The sequence below is a fragment of the Micropterus dolomieu genome, linkage group LG20 (genome assembly GCF_021292245.1).
Source record: "Micropterus dolomieu isolate WLL.071019.BEF.003 ecotype Adirondacks linkage group LG20, ASM2129224v1, whole genome shotgun sequence".
Taxonomy (NCBI): Eukaryota; Metazoa; Chordata; class Actinopteri; order Centrarchiformes; family Centrarchidae; genus Micropterus; species Micropterus dolomieu.
In genome coordinates, this window is record NC_060169.1 from 29,210,446 (window position 1) to 29,224,356 (window position 13,911).

At 40.8% G+C, this 13,911-nt stretch overlaps 1 long non-coding RNA gene across 1 annotated transcript; it reads right to left on the reverse strand.

Moving 5' to 3' along the window:
• Positions 1-10,924: 10,924 nt before the first annotated feature.
• On the reverse strand, positions 10,925-11,849 carry LOC123959173. Its single transcript, XR_006822243.1, has 2 exons — positions 11,433-11,849; positions 10,925-11,302 (listed from the first exon to the last, which is right to left on the reverse strand). It is a non-coding gene; the product is annotated as an uncharacterized LOC123959173 (long non-coding RNA).
• Positions 11,850-13,911: the final 2,062 nt, after the last annotated feature.

Below are 13,911 nucleotides of genomic sequence, written 5' to 3' on the forward strand. Positions count from 1 at the left end.
AAAAATCTGTACATTCTTGATTAAAAGTCATGTGAAATCTCTTTTATCTTTCGTCTCCTCAATTCGGGTGTGTTTCCAAAACGTCTCTGGTGAATCTCGCGGACTCGACTCGCAAGCATCGGTATGCACAGATTTGATTGGCTGAGCAGCGTCACATGAGACGATTGGAGCACATGCGATTGGTCTGTGAGTTTCCTGGTCCTCTAAACCAGTACAGTAAATGCTAGAAAAGCTGCGCGGGTTAAAATAGAAACGCTCCGTCACGAGGTAGTAAGTCTCAATAATAAATGGGCTGTAGGTCGGCGGTCCGGAGAGGACGGCGGCTGGGTCCGGATCCGGACCGCGGTCCGCCTATTAGTGACCTCTGCTCTAGCCTCTAAAAATGTTTCAAAGTTTCAAATTTTGTGCAACTTGTTCTTGTGCCACAAAAGGCATTATAAAACTTTTTTCCATATGCAGTAGTACTCCCTTAGACCTGGTAACATACTTTAATGTGTAAAATCTCTTTAACTTTACTGATAGTAACAGTGAATGTCGCCAGATCAACCATGACTGAAATCTTAAGGATTATTACTCAAAATATAATTACTCAAATCTGAACACTTGATAGAATATGGGTATTAGAAGAAAATAATGGCTATACATTGTATCCTATGGTCTATGATTATTACCCAGAGACCTCTCACAGGGATACACTTGATTACTCTCATCTCATTTTACAACATAATCTCATTTCATCTACCTTAATCTCATCAAATCTTATTTTATCTGATTTTAATTCATTTGGTCTAATCTCACTGCATTTCATCTCATCTGATAGTGTTTAATCATTCTGCAGAGCAATGCAGAGTACATGCAAAGCAAAGTTTTCATGGTCAACCTCAGGATTTTCTGTCAGAATTGTCAAGTCAACATGCTGTAACGTAACGAAGCTGGTGCAAGACTTGAGGAAAGCCAAAGGTCACAAAGGTAGTCTTGCATAGTAAAAGAACACACTCCAGAGCAGAAATGCAAGCTCATCCCGACAGAAACATAAAATGAAAACGGTCAAAAGGCAGTAATAAATGCATGAACAGTTGCCTCATGAGCCGAGATTCCATTATAAGCTGAACTGTGGTGAACAGCCGGTTGTTTCTTTTTGGTGTTGAGAACAAATGAAAGCCTTGTTTTTCTAACACAGAGGCTTTAGTTAAAATGCTGAAAGAGCAAGACTGCACATCTGGAGCAGAGAATAGCAGAACATGTGGTGAACCTGAGCCCTCTCTGCTCCTCTTTCTCTGTGCTGCATGTTCTACTGTATCATGAGGCCTGCCTTCTGCACAGTCCACTGGCTCTCTGTGGGCTCACTGTCCATCTGCTGTGAGCAAATGGCAGAACTTAGGAGAACAGTTTACTTTTGATATCATGGAATTATAGCACATTGTTCCTTGATATTAATACATATATACAATAATTTCATACACAAAAAGCAGTGTTGTTAAAAGTTAACAGCTGATGCCGTAGTAACTGCAATTTAAAGGCAGCTGAGAAAACTGTGATATATGATAAAGTGTCCCTCTGGGTCTAACACATAAAAACCTATTTCAGTTTTCTCACAGCTGTACATCTCATCTGTCTTTGGACACTTTACATTGTATTTATAGGATTTTGAGTAGGACTCACAGTGCACACCTCTAAACATAATGCTCTTACCAGTGGCGCAGCCAGAAAAGTTTCCTAGGGGTGGCCAGATGGGGCCACTGGAAGTATATGAAAATATGAGTTAAGCAATCACATACTGATCTACTTTGGTTTCTTATTTTACTGTTAATTGTCTATAGACTAAAACCAGTTTATTTAACATTTGGAGTTCCATAAAATCCTGTTTTAATGTGTTATATATCTGTATGTGACAAATGCAGCTTTTATTTGTAGGAGTGCTGGAAGGGAACAAACCATTTACTGGGAAAAAGCATACTCAAGATTACAGACATCCTGGAGCATAAATATTTTTTGTTTCATATTAGCCTATATAATAACAACTGAATTACAATATACAACATGTGTCTATATACAGTTTTGTAATTATTTATTAACCTTACTATTTCATTAGTTTGGTGTTCTTGTTACAAACAACTAGTTATTCTTGAAATATCCCACTTTTTAACCACAGATTTGACCAGTGTCATATTTATATGTAAAAATTGGTGGGCCACCAACCAAACTACAATACTCCATTTTGCTACTGTGTTTTTTAACATGTCAACAAACAGCATGGCTCAACAAAACACTCAATGACAGAGAGGCTTGATTCTAACAGGAGAAAGAGAGAGTGAGAGATGAGTGCAATTACACAAGTTACATTACCACTGTCACAAACTTAAATTAAGAATGCAATATTAAAGCCGACACAACCAAGCTCCCTTTATATTGCCGCTTTCACACAGAGATCCTGCAATAAAGGCAGACAGAAGAGAAGAGAACACAACAGCGTTGAAGTACCACACCTGTTCCATGGCTTTTCACACAGACTTGGTTCCGGCTGTGTTACTACCAATGTTCCCAGCTCAGAGGCAGACCAAATCTGACCTCCCTTCCCGGCTCCATACCTTTCATACAGCGCAGAGAGCTGGCATATTGGCATAATAATCCCGAAAAATAAGGCAGTGTGAAAGCACCTACATGACAACAACATTATGACAACAACCTTAACAGATAAGCATGGATACATTGACATTCATCACCATCCATAGCCTATCAGTCGATCCAGAACTCCAATTTGGCCAATGCACGGCGCAGCAGCACAAAGTCAAAAGTTCCTCTTAGAAAGCCTCTGGATGACTGGTAAAGAAGTCATGTAGCAGCTGAATCAGCTGACTTTCAATGGGCAGCATGGCCAATGCAATGAACCGTGTCCTACGGTGTTGCCAGTGAAAGTTTTTCGCAATCCTGATGATGAATATATATAATATATATAGCAAGGTTATGATAGTTTGGGATTTTTCATTAGTTTTTATTTTTATTTCGTTTTGGCTTTTTGTTTTCAATTTCAGTTTAGTTTTATTTGTTTTTAATGTGGGTTTGCTAGTTTAGTTTAGTTTCAGTGTTGCTACAGGATGCCAAGCTCAGTTCAGTTTAGTTCAGTCCAGTTTAGTTTTTTTCTGAGCAACACTGAGCAAATATATATATTTTAAGTAATAAAATATTTGAACTAATTTATTTGAATACTACAAATAAATGAAGCACATTCAATCTACAGTGTCATTTCTAACTTACACACAGAAAACCCTAAGAGAAAACTACCCTAATCCCTTACCCAGTGGTCCCAAGAAATGGAGGTGACATACAATTGATGGACATCTGAGAAATTTGAAGATAGTGTAGGCCCCCGTTGGAGCAACAAACAACAGGTCCCTAGCACCCTGAAGGCAAGTATGACTGGAAAGCAATTAATCAAATCAGTTACTTATCAAAAAATTGGTATTAAAACAATGTGAAGCACAAAGAGGCAGGTGGGCTGAGATATCAATGAGCCCATAAAACACACACTAGCTGATATGCAGTAAATATAATGACCAGCAGACACGTTAACCCAGTGCTAGGGGAGCTCAGTCATCCCACACACGAGCACTAAGCTAGACCATCAGAACAGAACAAAATAAAAAAACGGAAAAGAAAACCACCAAGACAGTGACTCAGTATTGGCAACCCAAACTAAACAAAACACAACTCCATACAGTTGTTGTATTCATATTACTTTGTACACATGTCCATCCATCCATCTATCGTCAACCGCTTATCCTGCGTACAGGGTCACGGGGGGCTGGAGCCAATCCCAGCTGACATCGGGCGGAAGGCGGGGTACACCCTGGACAGGTCGCCAGTCCATCGCAGGGCCTTTTGTACACATGTATAAAAGATAATAGAAAACATGTTCAAATCCCACCAACTACGCAGCCAATCTCTACCTGGGTCTCCCCTAATGTTACATGGGGCTCTCCTTGTAACAGTGCTGCGCTGCGGCCAGACGTCGCCCTGACCCAGGGCTCTCTTGACAGATAAAGTAATCGTGGCAGGACAGCCACACAGACACGCAGTGTGCCAGCTCTCCACGCGGAGGACAAAAGCATAAAACACCGGCGGCTCACCAACAGGAGCCTATTGGCTAATCACCGCGTACCCCGCTGAACTGCTGGTCCGGCCGGACCAACTGCCCCGTAACGGCTTCATATCCACTTGAAATGTAGGCTTATTTAGATCCTATGAAAAATAAATAAATAAATAAACGAAAACTAGGGACATTTACTTTTTCCTTTTCCAGCACAGAGAGGGGAACAAAGAAATAAACACATATAAACAAAGCAGTTTGGCAGTTCTGAACGCAGAATGGGCCACATCAGGTCCGGATTCTGCAGACAGAGAAATACACATGAGCACATCGCTCTCAAACACTGCAGGTTGTTCACCAGTCACAAGCTATGAAACAACAGCACGGCTCGGCAGTGTGACAAACTTATTACAAACTAGCCAGGCTACGTACTGCCTCTGTTGCTTAAATGACACTTTTCTCACTTTTGCAGTTGTTCCCTACCTTGAGAGAAAAACACACACTTGCTGCAGCAGGCTGATTGGTGTAACTCCGACCTGCCCTTAACCAATCACAATTTTAGAAACATGATGAACTCTTAAAGTGACAGTGGGTAATTTGACAACACTTATATGCTGATATGCACCTTTTAACTCAACCCAGAAGTTACATAATATATACCATAGCATTTTATGCATATGCCACTTGCTAAAGTGCCCCTGGCTCTTACCTTCCTTTTCAGCCACTTACACAACTAACTGTCACCAATGTTGATGGAAAAGCTTATTTCCATTGCTTCACTGGCCCTTGCTTTTTCTCTTCACTGCATTGTAGATAAGTTTTTTTTCATAAGTCTTTTGACTGCAGTGTTCATTTTAATGGAGGCTTTTGTGTTTTTGTCACCCCATGCATAGTTTAACTAAAATGACAAAAACTGTTCTAGTCAATTTAGCTTAGTCAACATGGAATAACTTAAGCTCCTACTGCACCATATATTTGAGTCTAAAATCAAATATTTAGTCTTTGGACTGCTGTCTAAAAGTGATAGATCAATTATCCTAAGAAGCAATTTGGTTTGGTGTCTCCTAGAAATTATATTTCTATACTACTCATTTTCAACAGCAAATACATTTTGAAAGAAATGTACTGTGGTCTTGATTACTTTTTAATCAACATAGTTAATTTTTTAATGAACATGTCTGCCGAGTTGGGATTGTGTTAAAGTCCTCCATCCACCACAGCTACCCTAACACTCACTCAGTCACTCACTCAAAACTAGCAGCAAAAGAACATTGTTTAGAATCCACACAAATGTTCAGGTCACCAACTAATAAAATGGAAGGATACGCCGCACACTGAATCAATTTGGTCTGCATGGCTGTCGTCCCAGAAAGGAGCCTATTCTAAAGCTGATGCACAAGAAAGCCCGCAAGAGTTTGCTGAAGACAAGCAGACTAAGGACATGGATTAATGGAACACATGTCCTGTGCTCTGATGAGACCAAGATAAACTTATTTGGTTCATGACGTGAAACATGTGTGGCAGCAACCAGGTGAGGAGTACAAATACATATGTGTCTTGCCCATAGACTATAAAAAGTTGACGTAGTCATTGTGACATCACCCGTTGGTTTGTGGACTGCCGTTTTGAAGCCTCGTGTTTGGTCGATAGGGTGCCGCCATGTTGAGTTTTTGCAACCACAGGCCACACGTGACCATATTTGAACGAGACGGTGGAGCTAACGGCCATGTGTGAAGCTAGCTAGCTTGCTTAGCTAGGTGCATCTGTAATTCACATTAACTGTTATTTTAACAGGGCTGACAATTTTGTCTAGCAAACTACAGTCTTAAAACTAAATGTACTCACCAGAGAAAGTGAACAGCCAACTCCTAATAAGCTTTTTCAACAGCGCTGGCTAAATTTACACAGTGCCACGGGTACGAGTCACTCTTGCCTGACTGACATATCGCCATGGTAACGACTTGTCGATCATAGATTTACAAAAAAAGCATACTCTGCTCGCCCCCCTGCTGGCCATTCAATAGAATGTAGGTTTAAGGGACATCAGGTTGGATTCACGTCTCAGACCAGAAGCTTCCCTCTTGGTCTTGCCTACAGTCAAGCATGGTGGTGGGAGTGTCATGGTCTGAGGCTGCATGAGTGCTGCCAGCACTGGGGAGCTACAGCTCATTGAGGGAACCATGAATGCCAACATGTACTGTGACATACTGAAGCAGAGCACGATCCCTTCCCTTTGGAGACTGGCCCGCAGGGCAGTATTTCAACACGATCACGACCCCAAACACACCTCCAAGACGACCACTGCCTTGCTAAAGAAGCTGAGGGTAAAGGTGATGGACTGGCCAAGCCTGTCTCCAGACCTAAACACTATTGAGCATCTGTGGGGCATCTTCAAACAGAAGGTGGAGGAGTGCAAGGTCTCATCCACCAGCTCCGTGATGTCGTCATGGAGGAGTGGAAGAGGACTCCAGCGGCAACCTGTGAAGCTCTGGTAATGTGTGGAAAATAAAAATAATGGTGGCCACACAAAATATTGCCACTCTGGGCCCAATTTGGACATTTTCACTTAGGGGTGAACTCACTTTTGTTGCCAGCGGTTTAGACATTAATGATTGTGTGATGTGTTATTTTGAGGGGACAGCAAATTTACATTTACAATTTGTTGTTGTTGTTACACAAGCTGTACACTCACTACTGTGCATTGTAGCAAAGTGTCATTTCTTCAGTGTTGTCACATGAAAAGATATAATCAAATATTACAATTAATTACAGCATGATCCAATCTGATAACAGAAGCCCAAAATAACGTAGTATTATCCATCCATCCATCCATCCATCCATTGTGAACCGGTCACGGGGACGTAGTATTATTATGTTGATAATTTATTTAATGTGTGCATGTTAATATTTTAGTGGAATATAAAGCAGTGTCATGTAGCCTAACCAAAATTATGTGTCTTAAAGTGAATATGAGAAGTAACTCTTTGATAAACTGCATAGGATGCTTAAAGGAGACCTATTATGCTTTTCCACATTTTGTGACTTATCTACTAATGTTGGATGTTCATGTTAAACATGGCCAAGTTTTAAAAAATGGGGTTAAAGCATTTATAAGAAATCACTGTGAAACCTCAGGTTTCCTCCTGTTCTGAACGCTCTGTTTTAAACTGCTTTTCCTACCAACACTCCGAAGCTAGAGGAGCCGGTGTTCCATATATGGTCATGTGCTCCCACACTGGCACTGCAATGCTCAGTCTGCCTGTTCCGCCCAGCAACAACAGCCTGGTAACATGCTTCAGGTCTTGGCCAATCAGAAGACAGTGAGAGGTGCTTTAAAGAGACAGGAGCATCTACAGCTTGTTCAGACAGAGGCTGAAATGAAGGCCTACATGAAGAATCAGTATAAGAAAAAAAATTTTTTTTTTAAACTTTCAATCATGCAAAGCTGCCATATGGGAGTCACAGAACTACAATATAGGACTGGAAAAGCAGTATAATAGGTCTCCTTTAATATCACACTATATCACTATGTTCAAAGCCTCTTGGTTAGACTTCAATTTCTGCAATGCATGAAAAGCACATAGAACTTGGACTTGTATTTGTTTTGTGTATCAGTATGTCATTTAGATGTTAAAGTATGTTTGGAGTGAGAAATTCCAGTACAAATCATTTTCATTAGGTTCTGACCCTTTTTCACGAGTCTCTGTAACAATCACAGTTGGTCAAATTAGATTTACTGGGACAAGTGAAGAAAGGAACAGAAGCACTTAATGAAAGCATAGCACATAACTTCAAGGGACAAAAGCATTCTGACCATTGTTCCACATGGGTCACTGAGTTGCTAGACCCAAAGACATTTAAATTATTTCCACATAGTATAACATTGTGTTTATGTTACCTTATACATCTATTAAAGTGTATTGGATTGCAAAACTTGAGCAAGTGAATGTGTTTACTGCAGTCGCACACTAAAAGCAAATGTTGTGTTGCCTGAGGTGTAAACAGAGAGACGAGCACACTACATAACACCCTATTTTGCAATACATTTTGCTCTGCTTGCTCTGCCTAAGGAAATAACTTAAGGATATAGCACTGGGAACTGTCGTGACTGAGCTGATGTCATGCCAAACAAGTCCTCCATTTATAATAGTGTGTTTGGGTATGCTTAAATCCATTTATACATTTGTCTGTTGCCTGGCAACACAGACCATGTTTGTTAAGATTTTAGGATAGAGTTGATGCTCTTTAACAGTTAGACAAGCTTAAAGCCACAGCAACCCCACCATTAGATAGCCGAGTAATAATACCACAAAATAATTAGATTCAAAATGAAAAACAGAGAGGTTTCAACCTCTGTGACACAAATGGATTTAGTAATTATCAAATCAATCTGCCCATTAGATTTTGATATTTCTTGTTTACACATGGAACCTTTGGCCTAATAGTGGTGCTAAAGAAAAATAACTTATAATTAATAATAATAATAATATTTATGGAAATCCTGTCTTTAGTTTTCTTAGTGCTGAAATATTGACCTGACCTGTTCTAAAGGTCAGAGTGGTCACATGATCGTCTGCCAAACATGAACATCCACATTGATTTGACCATTGGACCAACCAGTTTGTTTGTCATCCTTATCAAATTATATATTATCCATGACATATTTTGAATAAATACAATAAAATTTAGATGCTTCTAATTTCATGTTGTAGGTAGACGTACCTTTAGAAAGTTACATCCAGCATATCTAGAAACACCCCACTCTAAGGGACAAACAAAGACAAAGTGATTCAATATAAATAAATAAGAGCATGTTGATTGTCATTCCAGTGATAATGTCCTAAACCTGTGAATAAGCTCATTCACTGCAATAGATAAAGGGCAGATTATTTAGCCTCTATATTAACACTACCATAGAGCCCTATTAACAAATAAAGAATCTTGAATCTGCCTTTTATCTTGAGTTTCAAACAGAACAATAATTGTGTGGCGCATAACTGTACTTTATCTTCAAATCATTGAAGGGCACAACAACAAAAGCCATTTCTGGATACTGCACAGAGGAGACAATGTATATCTCAACTGGGATCAAAGCTCCAACATTCCAGTTTTAGAGCAGATATACCACTGCCACTGAACATTCTGGATTCTGGTAATTCTGTCCTACACAGAGATAGTGTACATGCACAGAGATGTGTTGTATTTGTACTGTATGTGTTTGCTACAGTGTTTCAGGCAACCAGCACATTTTTGACCTGTTCAAGATAGAGGCATGAAAACAATGGTGTTTTGGGAGTGGGACAAAGGTGAACCTGTGACCCTGCTCAAGACAAAAGTAGTCTTCAACATGCAGTCTCATTGTTGTGGTTGGGATGCCCTGTAACAAGATGTTCAGGAGAAAAGGACTAATTTTATCCACAGAGCAATTTAGTGAATCAGGTGCTCCAAGACGTTTTCCTAAAACATGATGTCTAATGCAGAATAGTTGTAAATGAATGCCAGTAATTTGTAGATGTGCTTAAGTTGAAATACAAGAGTAACAATTAGTAATTGCACTTTATTTACAGTAGCAGGGAATTTTAACAGGAAAACATGGATAATTTCCCCATAATTTATTGTGAGAAATGCTATATAGTTATCACAAGGAATGAGAAAGATTAATATCACAAAAATGCAATAGATAGGATGCAAAGAAGCACTACTTCACATTTGACATTTTTTTTCAAATACATCCACAACAAAATCTCATATTAAAGATTTTCATTACCAAAAAGTGACAACGCACATACGCATGGAAGGCTTAGAGGAGCGATCTGAGGGAGGGAGTGCATTTTGTTTCAATATTCCTTAATGCTTTTAGACCCTTTTAAACACCAAAATTCAGCATAGCTGCTCTACTTCATGTGCTGTCAAAATACTGCTATGTTGTTTTTAGCCTGTCTCCTTCACTACTGACTGATTGAATTTTGTCTTCTTAACAGAGGCAGCTTGGACTGACTAAAGATCTGCAGTGCTTGAGGTTATAGCAGTGGTGAATGACGCCCCATAATGGCACTTAAAAGAGAAACTTGCATCATTAATCACCCCTTCCTTTCATACCCTTGACGCGTGAGACAAGGAAATCCATGTCTATCTGAGCACAGACAATAAATATGAATGCTTCCCAGATTAGTCCCCAAAGAACAGAATGGATACTCTTTAAGGGCACATTTTCCAGTCATCACTCAACTGACTAAAATGAGCCAATTATTTCTTATACAACAGCATGCCAATTACAGAAATGTCTGCTATGCTCCATTCATAATGTTACCATGTGGCTTGTTTAAGGTGCTGCCAGACGACATCTTTTTCAGTCCAAAGCCATTTACACAAGATTTGGAGAACCAGAGCATGGTGTGTCATTGTTTGACACCAGTGGCCTGAAAAGGAGGGTTTAGGCCCATTTGATCTTTTGTATTTGAACTGAGCTGTACCACACAGAGTAAAAGTGTGTACAGTAGGGTAAAAAAAAACATTAAAAAATAAATAAATAGGAGAGCCCAATCACGTACTGTTGAGGATCATTCAATCTGAAACAAAATACAGCATTTAGAGTGTTTCACAGTTGCCTAGGCCTTACTCTTACAATCATTTTTTTTTAAATCAAGAGTCCTTTTTATGTTCTTTTTTTTGGCTATAAATGTTAATGTCCTCAACATGGATCAGGAGAGTTATTACAGCTAAAGAAAGGCTTCTTATTTTAACTAATCAGCCTCTGTCCTACTGGAACACCCCTCTTTGGCTCTGAATTGACCAGCCAGTGGTAAAAAAAAAATAAGTGGACAAAAACCATCTAGCTGTGCAAAATATAAACCTCCTATTTTATTTAAACATTTAATTAAATACACATAAGTTAAAAACAAGGCCAAAGACAAGAAAGCTAAAAGTCAGTTCAATGGGGGAAGCTCAGGATCAATTAAGCAGAATGGAATTAGGCTATTTGTGGTTGGGTGTGCTCAACTTCCGTTCCCTGCATGTGGAGAAGCAAACAACACGCCAAGGATTGGTCCGCTGCTGTTGGTCACAGGCTGGTCGGTTGTGGCCTCCCCACTGCCTGGGGCCTCTGGTAACTCTACTAAGTGGCTGTTGCCCTGCACCGTGCAACTCTCCAAACTCCGACCCAGCCGTGTGCCACATTTTCTTGTATACCTTCAGCAGCCTCAGCACACCCGCATACTGTACACAGGAGACAAGCAGAAACTCCTTTTACACGACAGCAATTTACAAACATACCCACCCCACATAACACATAATTTATACCCAGGGAAAAAGACATTCAACATTATCACATGCAAAAAATCTGTACCTGCACACAGGAGAAAAGCAGAAACTCACTGAGTCTAGTGTGTGACTGCAGAGTGGAGGTCACGCCCAAACACCTGACTCCCATCAGCCCATCCACATGCAATCAACCCATGTGAAGACCACATCCAGGGGCGTAGGTGTAGAAAGTACAGCTGCACAAGAACTTGTACTGTACAGGGGCCCGCGATAGCAGTGGGGCCGCCAGTTAAAATTGCAGCTCACCACTTACCATTGTATTAATAGTGAGATTGTGGTATATATACGCTCAAATGTGCATATCCCCCTTTGCCGTGGTGTCAGTCAGTAGTTTTACCCACAAAAGTCTTTAGTAAGCAAAGTGTTGGAGCCATTCTGTGTATTGGTATGGGGTGGCGCACAAAGTATAACAAAATTAGATTCCACAGATTCCACAAAATGAATATTGTCTTATTTTCTTTTTTATATTTGTGTAAAAAAGCTACATATGCAGTGGTGATTGCTGGGTAATATGTGTATGGCTGCCCAATCTCAAGTTTCTATTTGATCATGTGACAAGACTTTGGCTAGATGAAACCTGGTGAAATGCTAAATCTGACAAGTAGAATAGCAGAGCACACATGTAAGCTAGTAGTCATGCTATTCAAACATAAAAGTTGTTTCAAGAAGAGACAGGAGGGAAAATAACAGAAAAAGAGGGTCGCAAAGCTCCCAAATAACATTAATTTAGATTATTTAATAAGGACATTGTCAAAGATTTTGCTCAACGCAAGGCTCGTCGGTTGCCATCCAAATAGGTGAGTACAAGTGCTTTTTCATTTTGAATGGCTGCCGTGCTGCTGTTTTATCATTTCAGGGACAGGTCGCCGCCAAGCACCTGTTGGATTGTGTGGACATGCTTGTGGGTGTTAAATTGTGTTTTCAGGACATGGCGTTGTTTTTAAGTAGCCAGCTTTTATTTGTTATTCACCATAATGTCTTGCCTCTCTGTCGAAGAGGAATGTGGTTGCCATGATCGGGAGGTTATTGTACTGAAAATCCCCGAAAAAGTCTGCATCATTTAAGCACAGTGGACATCTCCCCTGCACTCAGCTGTTTGTTGTGACGTTTCAGGATTTTGACAATGGCAGCACTAGCCATGCTCCTTATAATGTTATTTTTGACTTCTGCACTTTGCAAGTACAATTGTCTAGGTGACAGAGTCATCACACACAGCAGGAGCGTGTGTCAGTGTTGGAGAGAAGCACATGTTAAATTTAATATGTTAATACTGACAGAAATTGATTTAAGGAAGTTAGGCATTTACTTCATGTAATCAGTTGTTAAACCATGCACAATGAGGAAAGGCTCGTAACAGCCTGCACTGGGGACCGTTGTACCTTACGCTACTGACCACACCCACCAAACACACACATGGTGCTCACCCATCACACTATCACTGCACTCAAAATCAGGCCGATACAGTTATACCCTGTTACATTACATCTCAATGATAATATGGCATGTTAAAGAGTTCACTTAACCTATTAATAATATAACAAAATGCACATTTTAGATAGCTAAAGGCAGTCCCAAATTATTGGTACTTACCAACAGTTTGCTAGCTTTAGCTACCTGCCACCTTGCAAGTGAATATGTTGTTAGCTATGCGTTTTGTTAGTTAAAATAAACTGGCCAATGCCAGGTTTTTAAGTTTTTAACTTAAGTTTTACGTGGGTTAAGGATTTTAGTCATCCAACATGAATGTTAAGCTAGATGACCATAAAAACGCTATCAACGCTACTGATCACAACAAAGCTCCGGTGACTAACGTTATGCTAGCCGAGATAACTCTGCCCCATGAGGACTGCATACTCCTTAAGAAAGCAAACAAAAGGATTGCTGACCTTATGGAAGACATCCGACGACTTTCAGAGGAACTCAAAGAGAAAGATTCCCTGCTGACTGGCTTTATGGATGTCGCTTCAGTACAAGCCAAACAGATTGTTTCTCTTAGCGCAACCGCTAACATCCAGGACACCGTGCTATGGGACCCCTCTACCCTTCCAAGGCTTTCCTGTTGCTTGACTCCGAAGCATCAATCAACCTGGGCTGAAGTGGTGGTCCGTGGCTGCAAGAGAGGCACGGACGGGGCTGCCTCTCCCCCGCACATTGGCCTCTCCAACCACTATGCAGCCCTGTCTGACATCCAGCGGATGCACCTGCGGCTTTGAGTCTCCCTGATACGGATCCCTTTCGGCGGATAGTGCCTGCCGACACTGTTGCATCTCCTCCACCGGCTACATCTCCCGCACTGGCGGCAAACGGTGATCAGCTGGTTTTGATCGGGATGACGGCCACCGATCAGGCCCAGCGGCAGACCGGTGGCCGTCATCCCGATCAAAAACCTCCGCTTCCCGACGTAGGATCCTGAAGGAGGCTGTGCTCAGACGCTCCGGAGGCCGTCTCTACCCTGCACCGTCGGGTAGCCCTTCTCTCAGGTCTGTTACTGCTACTCCAACACA